Below are 21,181 nucleotides of genomic sequence, written 5' to 3' on the forward strand. Positions count from 1 at the left end.
GAACCTGTCCGCGAGGCGCGGCGCGGCCGCGGGGCTGGGCGTGCTTGGCGCGGCTCCCGCCCCGGAGCCCCCGCCCCGGAGCCCCCGCCCTCGGGCCCCCGCCCGGCACGGCCCCCCTTCCCTGCGCCCTCCGCCCGGGAGCCCGCGCCCGCCCGCCCCGGCCCCCGCCCCGCCGCGCCGCCGCCCGAGCCCGGGGGGAAGGAAGGGCGCGCTGCCCGCTCGGGGCGTCACAGGGCTGCAGCCCGCTGCGCCGCGTCCAAAACACACAGCCGGGCTCGCGGGCGAGCCGGGCGGGGCGGGGGTGGGGAGGGGGCACCCGGGCCGGCCGGGGCCATCAATCAGCCGGCACCAGCGGGAAGGGCGGCCCCGGGCGCGGCGGCGAGGGCTGGGCCGGGCAGCCGGCGCGGCCCCTCCTGCACCTAGTGCCTGGAACTCTCTTAAAGAAAAAGCAGGGGAAGGCGCGGGTAGTGAAGGCGCGGGGGCACCTGGGCGAATTCGGGGAAGGCGGAGCAGCGGAGAGAGGGAGGGCGCTTGGGGCGACCGACCGAAACCCTAAAGTGGCCCCGAGTTTCCAAGGTCATTCCACTCTATGTTAGCAAGCTTCTTTGTGCCCGGGGCGCCGGCTCCCCTCCGTCGCCCTCCCCACGGAGGGATGGCCCCAGTGGCGCGCCCGCCCCCCAGGATTGTTCTTTGAAGGCCCGAGACCCCCGAAGCAAACTTCCCACGGGCCTGGCCGGCCACTGGAGCGAGAAGGCGGCCGGTAGCAGCGGCGTGTGCTCAGCCGGGCCTGCCTGAAAACTTGGCAAACTTCGCTCCGGACCCTCCCGCCCGGAGGGAGAACTGCGGGCGAGCTGAGGGTTCTGCCCCGCAACCTGCCGTTTCACGTCGCTTCCCTGGGACCGAGCGCCAGTTGTGCTCCACGGCTTTCACGGCGCTCCGAGCCGGGCGGCCGAAACCCGCGTTCTGGCCCAGCCAGGCCCTTCGGAGGACTTTGTGTATAGCGTGGTACCCGAGTTCAATGCTTCTGCGGTTTCTTTTTGAACAGGATTAATGTAATAAAGAATGCAATAAAAAAAAGAACAAAAGACAAATTGGTTCAATTGTTTTAGTCCTTTGCAACGTTTAAAAACGCCCCTTCAGTCTATGGCTTGTTATTGCTTCAAGATGTTTTAAAGGCCCTTTAAGCTCACCGTTCTCACTTGTATGCTTCGTCCAGGCATGGGACTACTTAACACACAGAGATAGAGTATATACTGAGCCTCATCATGTAGCTATACGGTACTGTAAAGTCACTGCCGGACCCTCGAGTAGTAGAATTGCGCACTGTACAAAGTGCACGTAAAAGACCACATGGCGAACACCCAGAACTGACGCTGATTCACGTGCGATCACGCTGTCTCACAGGATTAATGTTTAAACTGTAAAGAGATGAGGTTTTGTAAAATGAATAAAATACAAATGCAAGGGGGAGAATAGTTGAATTTGTGTCAATTACTAATTGCAGTTCATTGATCGCCGACCTTTTTAAATGTCTGATCGCATGTCTCCCATTTGTTTTAGCTGGAAAACTTTGTTAGTGGTGACTGCTGGAATCGTTTTGCATTTTGGTGCTCGCCTCACAGTAGGGGCTCCAAAAAATACAGGCTTTGCTCAAGGGACAAAATGATAGAAACCTGAAGCACAGAAGCCATGGGTTTTACGTGGCTCATGTGGGTGTGGGTCCGAAGGAGAAGCTTGAAATAGGTCTATCCGAGAAGTGGCAGTGACTTTGACATGAAAGGGAGGTGGGGGGGCGGGGAGGAGGAGAAAAGTCATTCAAAAGGTTCATTAATGAACACGTTGTGTTCAGTGCCCTGTGGGAGGCTGCTCAAACAACTTGTACAGAAATGAAGCCATCGGGAAAGGACGCCCCCAGGTGCCCATCCAGAACTGCCTGAAGTCATCCTTGCCCCTCCCTCTCTACCCAGGCGCAGGTGTTATGCACTGAGTCTTGGGCCCCTCAACCCCTGCCCGCTCCTTGGCTGCTATCCTGGTCCAGCCTGTTGCCGCAGTGTCTTGTTGGTCGTCCTGTCTGTAGCGTGGCTGAAGTGTGGGAAGCAGAGCAAAGGAATACGAATACCTTTTCTAAAGTGCAGAGCTAAACACATCAGTCCCTTGGATGAGTTCCCTCCAGTTAAAGTCCAGGAGTTTACCACTGAGCTGACCTGGCCTTCTCCTGTCATGGGGGGTGCATCTCTCCCAGTTCCCCCGCCCACTCTTCAGCACCACTGAGCTTTCCTTTGCTGTTTCCAGCTGTTCCCACCTCTGACCCTTTGCCCGTGCTCATTTTTCTAGGCAGGCTAGCCTCCTTTCCTTCTCCCTCAACTCCTGACCGCCACCCTCATTTCCCTAAATTCTATTCATCCTTTAAATACTGTCTTAAATGATATTTTCAATGAAATATATCTTCTTTTTATTACCACCCCTCACCCCACCTTTGGACAAGTAGAGGCTCTCCTTCTTGGTACTCCGATAGCCCCCATGCTTCACCTCTTGTAACATTTTCAAATTTTTTCTTGTAACTGGCCATTACTCTCTATGGCACTGAAATATAAACTCTGTGCATGGCCCTTGTCTTTTCAGCAAAATTGTATTCCCATGACCCAGGTGTTCAACAAATACTGGTAAAACCAATAAATGCAAGCTATGAATTGAGAAGAAGTCATTCACATCTAAAAAGAGGAGAGGAAGCTTCAGGGTGGCAAGCAACCATGAACGGTACCTTTGAAATGGTGAAGAGGAGGGAAGCGGGAGCTCCCCTCATCGAAGGCTTTTAAGCCATAGAATGCGATGGTGAAAGTGGCGCCTAGGTCTCCCTATTACCCGCTAGGTCTCCCTATTACCGTGACGCTCGCACGGTGCCTGGCGCACGTGTAGTGTTCAGTAAATACTGGATACATGAAGTATCTCCAGCTTGGTCTTTGTAACTGCTTTGCTCCTGTTCTTCGTGGACTGGAGGCCAGTCTGGTTGAGGTTTGGGGCAGCACGTGCTTGGGAAAGGACACCCCCCACCCCGGCCCCCACATCGTCGCTCCCACCAGTCATGGTCAGTCCCGGTCTCTTGTGCTGTGACTAGGGGGAGAGCAGATACGTGACAGAGTTCTGGCCAGTGGGGCCTGAAGGGAAGTGTGCTGGGACTCATGGGAAATACTTTTCTTCCCAATGAAAGGAAACTCTCATAAGGATAACCCCCCCAGACCTGCTTTGGGGTCACGTGAGGATGTGGTGCTGGACGTCTTGGCAGCCATCGTGCAATCATGAGGGGGAAGCGAGGTTTCCGATTTCCATGTGCATAGCTTTTTTTCATCACTAGTGTTTAGCTCAACCATTACCTCTTCAGGGATGACCTCCTTGACCACACAATCTAACATATCCCTGCCCTTGCAGGCTCTCGGTGATTCCCCTGGGCCTGTCTCACTTCAACAGCGTTTGGACAGGTGAGACCCAAGGACACACCTTTCACCAGCCTCTGGCCACTCTCCAGCCTCTTTTCAAGCCTCCACTTTGAGAACCATCTCAGCCACCCTCGGCCTCTGAGACCAGCTAACACCTTTTTTGGGGGGGCGCAGGGGGAGGACTTAATTCCTTATTGCTGAGCAACCATGAGCTCCCAGATTTGTTAGAATTATTCTAAGGTGAAGGCCACCATCAACTGCCTGGTCACTCTGCATCTGCGGGCCTCCTACCTCTGCCTCTGTCTGGGCTTCTGTTTTGACTGTGACAATGTGGCTCTGGAGGGTGTGGGCCACTTCTTCTCCAAGTTGGCGGGGGAGAAAAGGCAGGGCACCCAGTGTCTCTTAAAGGTGCAAAACCAGCGCAGCAGCCGCACCCTCTTCTGGGATTGCAGAAGCCTCCCAAGATGAGTGAGGTAATAAATATAACTCAGGATGCCAGGGAATCTGCCATGGTGCTGGAGAACCTGAACCAGGCCCTTTGGGACCTGCAGGCCCTGGGGTCTACCTGCACAGACCCTCATCTCTGTGACTTCCTGGAGAACCACTTCCTGGAAGAGGAGGTGAAACTCATTAAGAAGATGGGCGACCACCTGATTACCGTCAGCAGGTTGGTCAGCCCCCAGGCTGGGCTGGGTGAGTAACTTCCAAAAGCTCACCCTCAAGCACTACTAGGAGCCTTTGGAGCCCAGAGGCCTTTAAGGGCCCTCCTGCATCCCCCTGGTGTCTGGCTTCTGCCTCGAGCCTCTCCCTGCAACCACTAGGCCGGCTTTTAACCACCCGGAGCCCTCTTCCATGCCTTGGACCAAATGGAAACAATAAAGCTTTTTGCAGGGGAAAAAACTAAATAAAAATAAAATATTTCTCCCTTCCCCATTCAATGTCTAGTCATCTTTGTTCATATTTTTGTCGCCCTTTCCCCCAATTAGAACCTGGGCTCTGTGAGAGTGGGAATATTGTCTTCTTCATTCCTATTTCCCCAAGCGCCTAGAAGAGTGCCTGGCGAATGCAAGGTGTTCCAAAAATACTTGCTGATCAGTGGGTGACAACTAAACGATAACACCACGTTGAGGCTGATGCAGGGCCTAGTAGACACAAACCACTACGAACCCCTATGTTCTCTTTTGTGGCTTATATCACAGTTCTGTTTCAGGCAGTCTCTTTCTGATGCTCAACACATAACATATTCTTGAGATTCCTTCTTCCTCCTGACTCACTTTCAGAGCTTTTCCTTTCCTTCCCCAGGAGAGTTGCCCCTCCTCTGTGATAATGGACAAAGTTATGAAAGCAGAAAAGTGTCATGTGCTTGTGAAGTTATGAGCAACACAGGTACGTTTACCTTAAAGAAAAAACAAAGCCATATGATTTTATTTTCTTCCAGCTTTAGTGAGTTATCATCGACCTATGACATATGCAAGTTTAAGGTGTGCAACATGATGATTAGGTACATGTATATATGGCAGTAAGGTTAGTTAACATCTCCATCCCCTCATATAATTACCATTTTTGTGGCTATAATATTTACGATCTATTCCAGGGGTATCAAATTCATTTTCACTGGGGGCCACATCAGCCTCGTGGTTGCCTTAAAGGGCCGAATGTAATTTTAGGACTGTAATGTAACTGAAATGTAACATTTCATTTAGGACTGAAATGTAACTACTTCTTAACAGTTAAGCGAGAGCTCGAGAGCTCGGTGCTGCTGCCAGGTAGAAACAAGGTGCTGGACCGGATGAAACAAGGTGGAGGGTCGGATTCGGCCTGCGGGCCTTGTGTTTGCCATCTGTGATCAACTCTCTGAACAACTTTCAAGTATATAATGCAGTATTATTAATCATATCCACCATGCTGTATGTTAGATACCAGACCTTATTCATCTTATAGCTGGAAGCTTGTGCTCTTGACCAATACCTCCTCATTTTCCTCACCAACCTCGCCCCCCCCCCCACCCCCAGCAACCACCATTCTACTCTCTGTTTCTATGAGTTTGGCTTTTTTTAGATTTCACATATAAGGAGATCATACCGTATTTGTCTTTCTCTGTCTCACTTAGCACAATGCCCTTAAAGTCCATACATGCTGTTGCAAAGGCGGATTTCCTTTTGTAATGGCTGAATAATATTCATATATGTTAAATTTTCTTTGCTCATTCCTTCACTGAAGGACACTTAGTTGTTGCCATGTCTTGGCTATTGTCCACACTGCGGTAATGAACTTGGGAGTGCTGGTATCTCTTTGAGATCGTGATTTCATTTCCTTTGGATACATACCCAGCAGTGGGATTGCTGGATCATGTGGTAGATCTATTTTTAATTTTCTGAGGAACTTTTACACTGTTTTCCATAGTGACTACCAATTTAAATTCCCATCAACAGTGCATGAGGGTTTTCTTTTCTCTGTGTCTTCGCCAACGCTTGTCTCTTGCCTTTTTAAATAATAGCCATTCTAACAGGTATGAAGGGTAGGAAGTGATATCTCGTGTGGTTTTGATTTGCATTTCCCTGATGATTAGTGATGCTGAACATCTTTTCATACACCTTTTGACTGTTTGGATGTCTTTTTTGTACTCAAGTCCTTTGCCCAATCTTACGTTGGATTTTTTTTTTTTTTGCTTTGTTTTTGCTGTTGAACTATATGAGTTTCTTTTATATCTTGGATATGAACCCCTTATCAGATAGATAGTTTGCAAATGTTTTCTTCCATTTTGTAGGTTGCCTTTTCATGTTGCTGATTATTTATTTTCCTGTGCAGAAGCCTTTTAGTTTGATATAGTTCCACTTGTTGATTTTTGTTTTTGTTGCTTGTGCTTTTGGTGTCATATCGAAAAATTGTTGCCAAGACCAATGTCAAGGAGCTTTCCCCCTATGTTTTCTTTTGGTAGCTTTTACAGTTTCAGGGCTTACATTGAAATCTTTCATCCATTTGAAGTTAATTTGTGTGAGTAGTGTAAAACAGGGGTCCGATTTCATTCTTTTTCATGTAGATATTCAGTTTTCCTAACATCATTTTTATTAAAGAGACTATCTTTTCCCCACTGAGTATTCTTGGCTGTTTTATTAATATTAGTTGACCATATTTGTGTGGGTTTGTGTGAAACCCACACAAATATGGGCTTTCATTTGTGTGAAAGCCCAAATAATTCTGGGCTTTCAATTCTGTTCCATTGGTCTATATGTCTGTTTTATGCCAGTACCATACTCTTTTGATTGCTATATTTTTTTAATATAGTTTGAAACCAAGAAATGTGATGCCTCCAACTTTGTTCTTTCTCAGAATTGCAAGGCCATATGATTGGAAGTAAAATTAGAAATGCTAGACTAAGTGCCGTTCACCTTGAAAGCATTACAAAGGTTTCAGCGATTCTCTTCAGCATTTGTACATTTCCACATATTATCCATCCTCCATCTGTCCATTCATCCACCCAATTTAGGATTGCCAGGAGGCATTAAAGTTGAGTTAGGTGACCAAGAGTTAGAATAAAGGTCAAACTGGGTGTATGATTGGCTTCCCCTGCCCCCCAGCCCTGAGGAGCTCTCAGAATTTCTAGTACAGTTTCTAGTGCACTAGAGGAACAGCTGTAATTGTCCTGGATTATGTTTGACAGAACAATGCAGTTGAAGGGCAGCGGTACAAAAAGAGCTGAAATGTTGGATCTTGGAATTTAATTTGGAGAACTGAAACAGGAGACTCTAGAGATCTAGCCAGGAACAGCAAACTGGACGTTTCAAATGGGTTGAGGAGCTGGCATGTTGGGAATAATGTAGTAAATGACCCGGAACGTTAGGAGGTAAGTAGTCAGAGAGTGGGTTCCACATGTGAATTTAATATTTAAAGATGATGCAGTCCTGGGGATCCATGGTTTGGGGTGTGCCCGTGGGAGGGTGAAACTTAGAGGAGGGTGGTGAAGATCCTCGAAGAAGAGGAAATGAAGGCAAAGAACGACTGGAGTATTGAATGTGGTTCCCTGCAGATCCTGAGATTCCTCAGAATTGTGGCCGGACTTGAGGTCAAGAATAAGACTTAGGCCCCCAGGCCACATCTTCATTTCGCAAGAGAAAGTCTCCAAGAAACTGATGATGATAGCAACCAGGAGAGAATGGTTAGATACAGCCTTCTTTTTCTATGGTTAAATCTGATTTTCCTTGGGTCGTGATTATTCAAGTTAAAAATAATCACTTGTATTTGGTTGCTTATTGGTTATTTTACTAGGAAAATATGTCAGTAGTTATATTTCCTACTTTTCATCACAAAATACCATTTCTGCTTCACTGAGAGTTCCAATCAGCTTTTGGGGACTTGTCAGGGATCTTAAACGTTATTTATAATATTTTTCCGAAGGGAAATAAATTGTCATTTTTAAATCAATGGTGTATACATATGAAGATGGAGGTGCAACTTAATGCTAAGTTGAGGGCTACCTGGATTTCTCATGTGCTGGGAGGCAGAGTAGAAAATGGGAGGCCCACAAAGTGAGGCAAACTACTTGCCATTTTTCAGTTTGTTTTGGAATAAGGCTAACTTATATTTTCAACCCTCTCCTCTGTGTTAGGGAAAAATTGGCATTTAAATCCTGGATTTAAGTTAGTTCAGTAAATGTTGATTGAACATTTGCCATAGATCTGGGGTGGGTGTAGAAGTGCAAGAAATGTGTGTCATATGATCCTTACATTCAAAGAATTTGAGAGGATATGTAGGTATATTACAATTGCTTAATTAATTATTGCACAATGCAGAATATAATGAGTAAGATTTAGAAAAGGACCGTAGTATGGGAGTCAAAGGGATTGAACAGGTAAATTGATTCATTTGAAAACTATGGGCATTCTTGGGCAGTTTGGTCCTTGTCTTCAAGGAGCTTACTGTCTTGCAAGAGAAATCACATCAGGTCAGGAAAACCAAAATCTTCAAGGAGAGAGGTGATACCAGTGCTAGAGCTTCACTGCTAGAGGGAGAGAGGGCTCTGTGCCACGTTTTGGGATCTGGAAAGGGAACGGAGCAAAGGGTCCGGCCGGGACGTGCACCTCTCGGGAGGTGGGAGGTAAGGGAGGCCAGGTCAGCTGCAGCTGTGCTGCGGAGCTGCTGGTGAGATGCGAATTTTTTCAGCAGATATTGGGAAACCATGGAAGGTTTCTGAACGAGTAAGTTGCCTGACAGCGTATAAAATGACATGAAACATAACCCTAATATAAAGCTTCAACAGTGCAGTGCAGGGGGCAGTACCTATGGTCCAGGTAAATACGTATACACTAGATGTGTATATATGTGCATCATCTCTCTCTCTTACTCTGTACACACACACGCTTAAACACTTCACATACCCCACCTGAGTAACTGAGCCGGCCAAGAGACAGGGTGTGACTTAGGCTCTAGGGGAGTGGCCTTGCCACCTTCCTTTTTCTGCTCATTCCGAGTGTCTCATGCCTGCACCCCAAACCCTGGTGTTTGAGGAGCCTCCCTCTCTCCATGTCAAAGAGCAGTTGCATAGGTTTCCCTGGTACTTGCCTGGGAAGAAGACTTTGGCCTTTTTCATTCCTTAGCTTCCCAACCTGGCAAGTCAGTCCACATTCACAAATGCTTTAGAACTTTTGCTAATACGTCATTCAAAAAGAAAAAAAAAAAGCATGTGGTTGGATCATATGAACAGTAGAGTTATTCATTGCTCTTGTAATTCAAAAAGCCTTGCTAACATCAGACAACATTAAAATCACAATGATGGTTGTATCACAGTGATGGGAGTGAGGGTGATATTTTTTCTTTGCCTTTCAATATGCTTCTGGGATTTTTTCTTTCTTGAACGAACTTATAATACTTTTGTAATAAGAAAGAAGTGTGCTCTTAAAGCCATCTAAGAAATAAATATACACACAGTGGATAATTAAATGTGGGACCTCAAGCACAGTTTTGCAAGGTGGCCCCTTTCGAAAGCACCCTGGACTTAGAGGTGTAGCTCTATGCTTGTGAGTTTTGAAGGGGGGTGGGGTGAGAAGGGAGGGGCTCTAAGAGGAGAAGGAGGTGGGAGAGGGTGAACACCCTCCCTTATTGACTCTTCGGCCCTTTAACTGCTGCTTGAGCAGCTGGATCTGTGCAGGGTCTTGGAACTGGAATTCTTCCTCAAAACAATATGTATTTACTTTAAAAACCACTCCAAGGGAAGAAAAGGTTAAAAAAAAAAAAAAAAACCACCCCAACAGAAAAACCAGCAAACTGGACTGAATAGAGCCAAAGTTCCTATTTCTCAAGAGATAGAAATACTACTTCCTGGAGCACAAGGTCCACTCCCCTTCTCCCCGTGTCTTTCGCCAGGATCTGTTGATTCAACGGGAAGCAGAAGTGTCAGCACTTGTACTGGATACGAATGTAGTGGGAGATCACCTTCAGCCTCCGAAAAGCGCCAATGATGCAGGGGGGCTGCCACGTGTCAACTAGTGGGGCTCCAGCTTCTCTCATGTTTCTTTCTAAGCTACGTGTTTGTCTGTTATTGTTCTTAAGGTTTTCTGTGTAACTATAAGCAACAGACCTTGTTAGTTCCTCTTGAGATTGCCCACTACTCCCCACCCTTATTTCTCACCTCCCAGCATCCTGTTTGTCTCCCTGACTCTGTCCCCCGCCCCATCCCCACCCCCACTCAGCCACCAGCTCTTTCAGCCATGTTTTTCTTCCCTCACTTAGTTCATTTTACATTTCTATTTTTTGTGTGTTGTCACACCAAAGGAGGCATGCCGCATATTAAATTTTTAGGTATCGATTTGTGCTTTCTTTTACTGTAAATTCCTCCAAATTCCATTTATTCCGATATTTGCCCCCCCCTTCACTTTTCTTGAAGACACTGTATTTCCATGAGCTGTTAAAAGAAAATATGGGAACTTTGGACTATGTACAGGAATTTTTTTGGTGATTTTTGCCTATTGAACATTACTTTGTTATGACAGGAACAATAACTACAATGTATATTGTATTTATGCTCACATCAGTGTAATCTTTAGTTTATTATATTTTAAAGAATATTTTAGCCCATCAATTTTATATGGACTGTTTAGACTTACATTTCAATTTTGTTCATTATTGTAGCAAATGGTTCTATTAGTTATTAAGCATTGTGGCATCTCTTTAAGAGATTTAGTAGGCTTACGAGAAATATTTTTTAAAACTTTAGAACACTATAATAAAAGGAATCATTATTACCACTGAACACATACTTCTGCCTAGCATTCTGGTGTCTTCACAGGAGAGAAAATTCATTTTCTTAAAGAAGGAGGAAAACACTTTCAAAACTCATTAAATACAACTTTTGCTACACGGCCATTTATCTAATCAGTTTCCTTTCTGTGCCGAAGGTAAGAAAAATGAAGATTCAAAAGAAGCAGAATCTTACACTTGTTTATCTTTCCACTTTGTGGATGTCTGAAAAGTGAAAGTTTCTCTCCTTTTCCGTAAGTTTGTTTATTTGACAACATTTTCAAATACAATTCACTTTCACTTGGTGCTGAAAAGATGCAGGCATCTTAAAGTTCCCAAGATTCAGAAAGAGACAGAGAAGGTCTTTCAAAAAATGTTTTTAACTGAATTTATTGGGGTGACATTGGTTAACAAAATTATATGGGTGTCGAGTATACACCAACTGTGTGTTGTATTGTGTGTTCACCACCCAAAGTCAAGTCTCCTTCTGTCACCACTTACCCTCACTGCACCCTCTTCTACCTGCCCCCCTTCCCTCTGGTGGTCACCATACTATTGTCGTGTCTATGAGGCTTTTTCCCCATCTTGATCTCTTACTACCATGTCCCCAGAGAAATACTCTTGGTAGAATCTTAGTTTGCTTCCCTCACCAAATATCAAATATTTCAAGATATCCCCTGTTCTGTTGCATTTGGACGTACCTTCCTAAAGCCCAGTCCTCAGAACTTTGTGGTTCTGATTAGGCGGTAGTGATGCCCAAGGAGCAGTACCATTTGGATGACAAAATTTGTCACATTTCTTAACATATTTCCCTTTACTCTCTTCTGTTCTTGAAGCAAAAGTACATTTAGATCCTGAAAAAAAACCCCAAAGTACAAACCCTGGTTAACTTAACCTAGACTGCTTGGTGTAGGTGACCCGACAAAGCTGCATGCATTTCAGAGGGTGATGGCTATGTCAGATGCCCCCCCCATAATGCTGTTGATTATGTTACTTCAGTTCTAGATAACGATCTTTCTATTCTATAGTCTTCAGAAACTAGGGAAGGAAGGCCAAGTCTGTTCAGTTCACTTGAAAGAAAACCTCACTCGTATCACTGTTTTTTTTTAAAGCATATAATTCACATTTTATTTTTGAATCTAAAAAAGAAATCTTCCAATAAATTTTTAAAGTTTGTTTTTATACAGTAGAATTACCTCCTCTCTCAGCACCCAGTACAATTTATATTTCTACTTAACTTGAACTCCAGTAGTTGTTTGTAAGTACTTTATGGTAAGGGCTTTATGTTTTTATAGTTCCTGATATGACTCTTGGTAAATAATAAAGAGTTTTCTGTTATTCCAACAACTTATTCCCATGACCATGTAAATGACTTTTTAAATTTGATTTTATGTATGAAAGGATGCCTTACTCTGATTTCTATAGTATTGATTTGTTTTTTAATACTTTATACTTTATTGCATATCACTTGCTTTAGTATCTCTGAGTTATATGCCTGAAAATATAAGTTTTACTTAAAATACTGTTATTAGGGCCTAATTTCCCAAGGAAAATATTACAATTAAATTTTATATTTAAAATATTATAATTAAAATTTCCATTCAAAAGGTCCTCTTACCTACTTAAAAATGGAAAGTTACATTGAGGATTAAATGAAGAATGCTTTGACTGAAATAGTCAAAGGTGGTCACATCCATGCTTATGTGTGAGGTTAGGACCCTGCCTCTCCAATTATCTTTGTCATTATTGCTTGGATCCAATTAAATGAAAAGAAGCATAACAATAGTATTTTTAAAAGGTCATATGAACACAAGCAGTCAGAAAGCAACACGAGGAATACCACAGTCATTTTTCCTGAAGGCTTTGTATTAAATCAAGGGGATCAGAAAAATCATTGGCATTTGCAATTAACTTTATATAGTATATATTTTTTAACCTATGATTGCGTAAACACACTCTAGCTGTTTGCCAAGGCCCAAGGAGGCCGAGCTCAAACATATTTCTGAATCCGGATGCTGATTTGCTTATCAGAGGTGAGTGGCTATTCAATCAAAAACAGCCAGAGGAAAGAATAGTAAGAATTCTTGGAAAGGAACTCCCATCATTAATCAAATAGGCGTTATTAAAAAATAGGGCATGATGTTATGTTTATTAGACCGATATTAATGGTGGTGCTATACCTTCTGGATGCCACAGCACAGGCTGGCTATGTTAATTACAATTCTCCATTTCCCACTCTTAGCAGGACTCATGCCTACGTTTTTAAAGAGACTTGGGTTAGCCAGTACCTTCTCTGGCTCTTTGTACGGTCAGGGCTGAGGTTGGGTGTGAGTGCTGACTATGCTATTTTCCAATGATTTAATTAAAAATCTATTTTACTTGCTGGACCCCCTACTTAGATAGGAGTAGACTTAAGTAATTTTAAAAGTTCTTTTCCTTAGAGAACTTTCCATCTAAAATGGAGACCAGACCCATACCTTCACACAAAGACAACCAATGGTAGGAGGCGGTAAGTGATGTATATGAGGTCTGTTGAGAAGGTATCCAGCCACGTACTATGAAAAATAGAGACATTTATTGAAGAAGATACAAGACACAAGAAACCTCATACATAGGACAGTGACCCCTCAGTCCCCTTCAAAGTAGGCACCTTGGGACCTCACACAGTTCTCCAATTGCCATCAGCTGCTCCATCATATTTTCCTGAATCGCATCGATGGTCTGAAATCCCTTCCCATTCAGAGGCGATTTTAGTTTTGGGAAAAGCCAGAAGTTGCAGGGCACCAAATCTGGGCTGTTGCAGGGCCGAGTGACCTGGGTGATTTGATGTTTAACCAAAAATCTCTGCGTGAGATGTGATGCATGAGCGGGCACACGGTTGTGATGAAGCTGACAATCAACAGTTGCCCATAGCTGTGGCCTTCTGAATCATCCAAATAGTTTCCATGGAGGAATCTTCAAACTTAATGCAAAATGTGATGCAGATTTGTTGCTCTACCTGCTCAGTCAGTCATTTTGAATGTGGCGGCCACACAGTAGACATGTTCACTCAACAGCGTCTACTGCCCCCACTGACTAGTACAGTGAAGTCATCATTGTTCACGTAAGTGTGTTCCAATCCACTCTCCTTGGCTGCCAGGTTACATTTACAGTATGCAGACTGTCCTTGTTATACTAACAATGGCTGGACTTTTCCCGGACAGACCTCATGTATATAAAAGTACTCCAAATTAAGAGAGGTATCAGTTTGGCTTCAGAAGGTCAGGAAAGGCTTCACGTGGGAGGAGAGATTTGAGCTGAGCCTAGAAGGGTGGTGTGTCTGGAAGTGATGCAAAGACCACTGTGGTTCCTTCCAGCAAAGGGTTCCTGCGGAGGACCTGGGCAAATGAGGTTGGAGAGGCGAATGCGAGCTGTGTGGGACATCAGGCAATTGGCAACTTCCTCTACCAAAGCTGGGTTTTCTAAGACCAGCTTGAATCTCATGACATTTTGCCCTTTACAATTAAGATGACTTGTTAAATGTGATTTAATATTTAAAGTTTTGCATTGCTTATAGAAATGCATTTATATAACTTTATTTTTTTTGGATTAATGCCCTGATTTGGTATTTGGGAAATAGAATCATTTACTTAGTCTTCAAAAATTTGCTGAATACCTTGTGCCAAGTACAGGACTAGACATTTCTGTAACAGTTGAACAATGATTAGATACTCACCATGTGTCAGGCTCTGTTCTGAGACCTTGGGGTTGCTTCATCACTGAACAAGAAGAAAAATCTCTGCCCTCTTGGAGCTTTCGTTCTAGTGATATATTAGTTTGCTAGGACTGCCACAGAGTAGGTGTCTTAATCAACAGAGATCTACTTTCTCACAGACCTGGAGGCTGGAAGTCTGAGAGGAAGGGGTCAGCAGAATTGGTTCCTTGTTAGGGCTATGAGGGAAGGATCTGTTCCAGACCTCTGTCCTTGGCTTGTAGATGGCCGTCTCTCCCTGTCTTCACACCGCCTTCCCTCTGTGCTGTCTGTCCCAATGTCCTCCTGTCATAAGAACATCAGTCCTATTGGATTAAGGCCCACCCTAATCCTCATTTTCAATTACTTTGGTAAAGACCCTATCTCCAAATATGGTTGTCTCTCTGAGATACTGGAGGTTAGGACCTCAGCATACGAATTTTGGGGTGGGGTGGGGTGTGCATACTCCAGCCCATAACAAGTGAGCATTAATGGTAGAGCAGTGAATGAAGCCTGGAACTTGAGTGGTCCTGGCTGCCGTGTGCCAGGCCCAGTACCAAACATGCCCATCATGTGAATCATTGCGTTAATGCTGCTACCAGTCCCTGAGCTGAGTATTGTTATCCCCGCCTGACGGTGCGGACGCTGAGGGCAGAACACATTAGTGCGTGGGGGGGTTCGCCTTAGTGATTCTGCGTATAAAGTTGTTATTGGGTTGAAGCCTCTGAAATTGAAATGTGTAGGCCTGTGGGCATACATTTATGGTTAATTCGGATACAGAACTGACCAATAGCTGGATGTTAATATAGACAGTGGAAGGATTTGTGTGTTTTTATTTTTTACACTAGGTTCTAAGAATAAAACCATAGATAGGAGTAATCTTTGATAACTAAGCATCTTTTGTTCTCTGTAGATAGTCCAATATATTATGTCATAACAGATGTAATAACACATTATTATAAATAACTATAATTATTTATAATGAATATCTAATTATTACGTAAACCCTACATTTGACATAGCAATGCTGTTCCCTTTGATTATGGAGATTCAAATAAAGCTGCAGGTTGTTTCGGGCCTGTACCCTTGATCTACCTGCAGGCCAGCAGCTTCACTCTGCTCCCACGGAAGGGATCTTCCCCGTGTTGTCTGTTTTACCCATTGATTCCATCATGCTGCTCCTCCGGTGGGCAGATTCAGATTCGGCAGACATTGTGGGGATCCTATTGCCATGCGGCAGGCCTCTTTGCATAAACTCTGCTGCGCATGAGTATGGAATGCCAAAGGGTAATATGGTGCTTCTTTATGAGCATCAGTTGTATTCAATGATGGCAAAAAGTTAAGTAAATTACCAGTGAATAATTTAAAACATAACTTAAATATTGAAACAATAATAGATATATATTTAGGGTACCGAATGCAAAATTCGCATGAATTTTCAAGATGACACCTATTTCAAAGAAGCTGCTTTTGAGTTTTCCTTCAGTTCAACAGAGATGTGGACCACACCCCACTCCTTCCTGAGGGGTTCTAGGGAGAAAAGCTTTGAGAAGTTCTGCACACTTTTTACATTCAAACTTCCTAACAACCCTGTGAGATCAGAAAATAGAAGCTTGGATAAATTACGTTGCCCCAGTTAACACAACAAGTAAACAGCAGAGGCAGGTGTTAAACGCAGACTTTCTGACTCCAACTCCAGGGCATTGTATATTTCAGCCCGGCCCCTCCTTGGATGAATAGGCTTTAATCCTTGTGAGGCTGGATCGGACCCACTCACAGGTCTACATTTCTACAGGTCCCAACCTCATTCATTCATGGATTCATGCACTTATTTGTTTAACAAGTATTTATTGGGAGCTTAATATGGGTTAGGCTTTATCCCGGTTTCTGAAGACACAGTGGTTAGTTAAAAACAAAACAAAGCCCTGGCTGGTGTGGCTCAGTGGACTGAGCGCTGGCCTGTGAACCAAGGGGTTGCTGGTTCGGTTCCCGGTCAGGGCACATGCCTGGGTTGCGGAGCAGGTCAGGTCCCCGGTGGGGGGTGCATAAGAGGCAACCACACATTGATGTTTCTCTCCCTCTTTCTCCCTCCTTTCTGCTCTGTCTAAAATAAATTAAAAAAATTAAAAACAAAACAAAACATAATTCGTTCCTTCATGGAGCCTACAGTCTAGTGGGAGAACAGATATTAAACAAATAATTACCAAAAATATTTGTTTACAAACTGTGATAAGTGTTATAAAGCAAAAATATAGGGCTATGAGAAGGGAAAAAACAGGTAAATTAATTAACATTAATGATCAGAAAAGACTTCTTTTAGGGAAGTGAGCTTTGGTCTGAGGCCTTAAGTATCAGTTAGCTAGGAAAACTTACTTGCACTTAAAATAGTTACAAATTGTCATCCTGCAAAACCCACCACTGCAATTCCCTCTATTTCTATTATTTCTTTGTCTATAACAAGACTGAATTCTCACCCTCAGCCACCATATTTATCCTTTTCTATTATATTCCTCTGCCTGTCCGTCTGTCCATCCATCCATCCATCCAGCCAGCCAGCCAGCCATTTAATCCATCCACCCTCGCTCATCATCCATACAACCTTCCTTAAGCATCTGCTATGAACCTGGCACTGCTGTGCCCCAAATCCTTTACTTTTTCATTTTCTCTCTTCTCTCCTTTTGTTGCCTTTGACTGGTTTAATATTTTGCCCCTGTATCCAATTCATGAATCTCTTATTTTTGACTCACATTTTCAATGTAATGCCCTTCCCAGCCTTTTCTGTCACTTCCCACATCTTTGGCTATCATTTCTCATCCTATTTTCAACAAATGGATTCTTACCCCACATATTTCTGAATTTTTTATAATCAGTTACAAGAAAATGAATGATTTTTTTTTGCCAATGAGTTGGAGTTTCATCTCTTAGTAAAGAAATGTCACAAATATAAATCCTCTTTCTTTCTTTCTTCCTACCTACCAACCACCTATTTATATTTTGATCCATTCTTTCTTTTAACTATAAACTCCTAGAGGGAGACAGTTCTCTATTTTACTTACCATAGTATCTGGAGCTGATGGTAATCACTTCATAAACTTTTTACATGTTTTTAAAGGTGGCACATCCTTTCTGGGCTTACTAATATGTTAATTTTACCCCTGATATAAATGCACAAATGCATTCAGAAGTACATAATAGGTACTTGACTAACTTGCTTTCAGATTTTCTTATAAAGTCATCTCTGTCCCTTCTGTCATAGCCTGCCCGTCCTGTCATAACCTGGACATGAAAAATCCAGGTCAGCAAAAATATAGTGTATCATCAGCTACTTAGGCAAACTCACCAGGAAAGGTTTTATACTTACTTCTACCTCCACATGGCCAGTCAAATCTAACAAATCTCCTTTGGAAAGTCTGAAGAGCCAGAGTGTACTATCTGGAAAATTCTACCTATCAAAAGATAAATAGGAGGGATTTTCCCTTCAACGTATGTTGGGGAACAAGGACCACACTTAACAACCCATGAAAAATAATTAGAAAGCTGGATAAAATGAGCCTTCACAGGACTGTGATCCTTGAGAGAAGAGAAACAGAATGAGTTTGATATTGCCCTGGCTTTCTGCTTGGAAGCAATCTCTAGACTGCAGACCCAGAAATCGAGAACCCGAACAGATCCTGGCCACCTTCCTGAACTGGTGAGAGGGAGGTCGGAGTCTGGGGAGTCTGAGGTGGCCAGAAGTAGTGGACACAAAATGAAATAGTAAAAAGTACCAATGAAAAGAAACAGAAGAAGAAGAGAGTAACCAGAAAGGACAAGACAAATAGAACAAAATAGTACATGGTAGATTTAACTCAATCATACTTCTAATTGTATGTAAATGGTCTAAAGACTCCCATTAAATTCAAAGATTGTCAGAGTAGATAAAAAATTAATATTCTATTATATGCTGTGTACAAGAAAACCACTTTAAATATATACACCAGATAGATTAAAACAAAAAGAATGGAAAAAGATATACTATGACTTAGCTGACCATTCCGGAATTGCTGGAGAACTCAGGTGGTCAGTGAGATGCATTCTAATTGTCATAGCCACCCTTGTTCCAACTCTGTTTCAGTTCATTCATTTACCCTCCATTCTTTCATTCAAATACTTTGAGCATTTTCTGCATTACCAAGTGTTGGAAACGATCCGGTGTCAGGTGCTGAGATATGGTCCCTGCCCTTGAATAGTTCTTGCATTCTCTTGGGACTGATGCACACAAAGGTAAAGCATTACAGAACAGGAAGAAGAGTGACATAGGACAGAGGTGATCCAAAGGTCATAGGAACATGGAAGAAAGATCTGCTAACTTTGCCAGGGAGGAGGAGAGAGTTTGGAGGAAGAGTAGCATTTGAGTGTGTGAAGTTTTTGAGGAAGATGTTGAAGCACTCAGGGAGTGGAAGGAGCCACTGCAAATGGGATGCCCCTGTGGACCGCTCAGTGCAGCTCACTCAGGTCTACCCAATACCAATGCTGATAATATAGCAGTATATACATATTTCTCAGATTTATTTTATCCTGCTGTTTTGCCAGATTCACTTATTAGGTTGAGTAGTTTTTTGGTGGAGTCTGTAGGATTTTCTATGTACACTATCATGTCATCTGCAAACAATGACAGTTTTGCTTCCTCCTTTCCAATTTGGATGCCTTTTATTTCTTGTTCTTGTCTGATTGCTGTGGCTAGGACTTCCAGTACTATGTTGAATAGGAGCGGTGAAAGCGAGCATACTTGTCTTGTTCCTGATCTTAGTGGTAAAGCTCTAAATTTCTGCCTATTCAGATTTATTTTAAACCTCATGAGAGTACTCACACCCCCTTGATTTCAGTCTCCCCAACCTAAATTTTTAACATACAATGAGTGGAGGCTAGCTCCCTTTTCTCCTCTCTTTCCATCCAACTTACTCTGTTTTATTTTTTCCACAGCACTTTTCACCTTCTAAATATTATATAATTTATTTATTTATTGTGTTTACTATCTGTTTCCTCCTCCCAGAAATAAGCTCAAGAAGGATGGGATTGGTCTATTTTGTTCCCTCTGATGTGCCCTCCAGCTCTTGGAAAAGTGCCTAGTATATACACAATAGGTTCCTGGTAAATAATTGGAGTGACCTGAATAAGTTAGCAAATTTCTGTATCTGGGACATAATGAGTATCTGCTCATATTTGAAGGAAAATAAAGGCCTACAAAGACCACTTATAATAGTATCCTTTTCTCCCTCCCTTCAACAGTGTTAATTGATCACCTGCTCTGGGCCAGCCCTTCTCTGAGCACCGGGATTCAGAGAAGGGCAGACAGACCCTATTTCTACCTTCATGGAGCTCACCTGCCAGAGTGGATGCAGATGTTAATGAGCTATGTAATTGCAAATTTGGGATAACTGCTAAGGAAAAAAAAAAAGCATAAAACAGTACCACATTTCTTGGCCTGGGAGGCAAGGGAAGTTGTTTTTAAGCTGAATAGAAGTTAATTCAGAGAAAGAGAGGAGTGGGATAGAAGGCATTCAAGCAGAAGAAAAAGAATTACACAAGAACTATCTTGGGAAGGTTTGCATGTAAACTAGAGAAAAATGTGTACCCTGCCCTTTTAAATGCAATGCTCTATCAATATCTATCAAGTAAACCTGGTCTAATATTGCAGTTGAGTCTATTTTTAAATTTATTAAAACACAGTGTTTTAAAATTAAAAAAAAAAAAGAATTACAAAGGCCACAGAGTGGGAGAGAGAATGGCTGAGTGTTCCAGGTGTGGCTGAAACAGCAGAGAGGAAAGAGGTACTTAGCAGGACAGAAGAGGTAGGTGGGGAGCCAGTAGGCCGAGCAGATCAGGTAGCTCTGGGTGGGCACTGAAGTGAAATGGTTGGTTGGCTCTTTAGCCCAAGAGCTGAGGCGAGCCCTAAGAATGTTGTAAGCTGGGGGGTGTTGAAAAGGCAGCTCAGGCTAAAGTGTGGAGAGTGAATTAGGGAATATGGCAGAGAGGTACGGGAGGTACGTTAGGAGAGTGCTGCAGTGGTCAAAGCAAGGTGTGATGGTTGGAGCGGAGATGGAGAGACATGGGGAAGTTAGAGAAATATTTAGAAGATGAAATGAAGTTAATGGGCTTTCAAACAAATAGGTTATAGCTTGTTTATATAAAGTTTTTGAATGTTTCTATGAACCAAAATATAAAGACAGACGTGACTTGGAGTTGTTTGTCAGCATTAGCTGTGATATGTATACAAATATTAGTAAGAAATGAGCCTAGTCTATAAGGATCTAGTAGCCCCACTGTGGCTGAGGGTGTGCTGTTGGAAAGGCCCTGCATAGATGAAGGTAAGATTGTAAAAGGTGTGTGAGTGTGTGTGTGACAGAACTCTGCCCTCGGCCTTTTCAGTCCTTTCTAGCCCTGCTTCTTTCTTCCCACATGCTTCTTCCCACAGAGTTTAAGATCAGCGACTCTTAATGTTCCTTGGGTCTTATCCTGAGAATGCACATTTAATGCACACAGAAAATTTCATATCATATATCAGAGGCTCTGGCACCCCAGACTAAGAATCTCTGAACTGCAGAGTTGGTAAAAAGGCAGTTCATAGACAAAAGAAATATATTTAGCTAATAAATATAATGTATGCAAGATGGTCAAGCTCACTAACAACCAGTTGAGGAAACTGAGATATAGTCCTTCTTCTATCAGATTGACAAAATTCAAAAGCTTGATAAACCCAACTTGGCCATTTTGAGGGGAAATGAACACTCTTATAGACTGGATA

The 21,181-nt window shown here is 43.2% G+C and overlaps 1 pseudogene; it reads left to right on the forward strand.

Annotated features, from left to right (window-relative positions):
- Nucleotides 1-3,641: 3,641 nt before the first annotated feature.
- Nucleotides 3,642-4,166, forward strand: LOC112316709 (ferritin light chain pseudogene; annotated as a pseudogene).
- The last annotated feature ends 17,015 nt before the right edge of the window (nt 4,167-21,181 follow it).

Source organism: Desmodus rotundus, chromosome 4 (assembly GCF_022682495.2).
Source record: "Desmodus rotundus isolate HL8 chromosome 4, HLdesRot8A.1, whole genome shotgun sequence".
Lineage (NCBI taxonomy): Eukaryota > Metazoa > Chordata > Mammalia > Chiroptera > Phyllostomidae > Desmodus > Desmodus rotundus.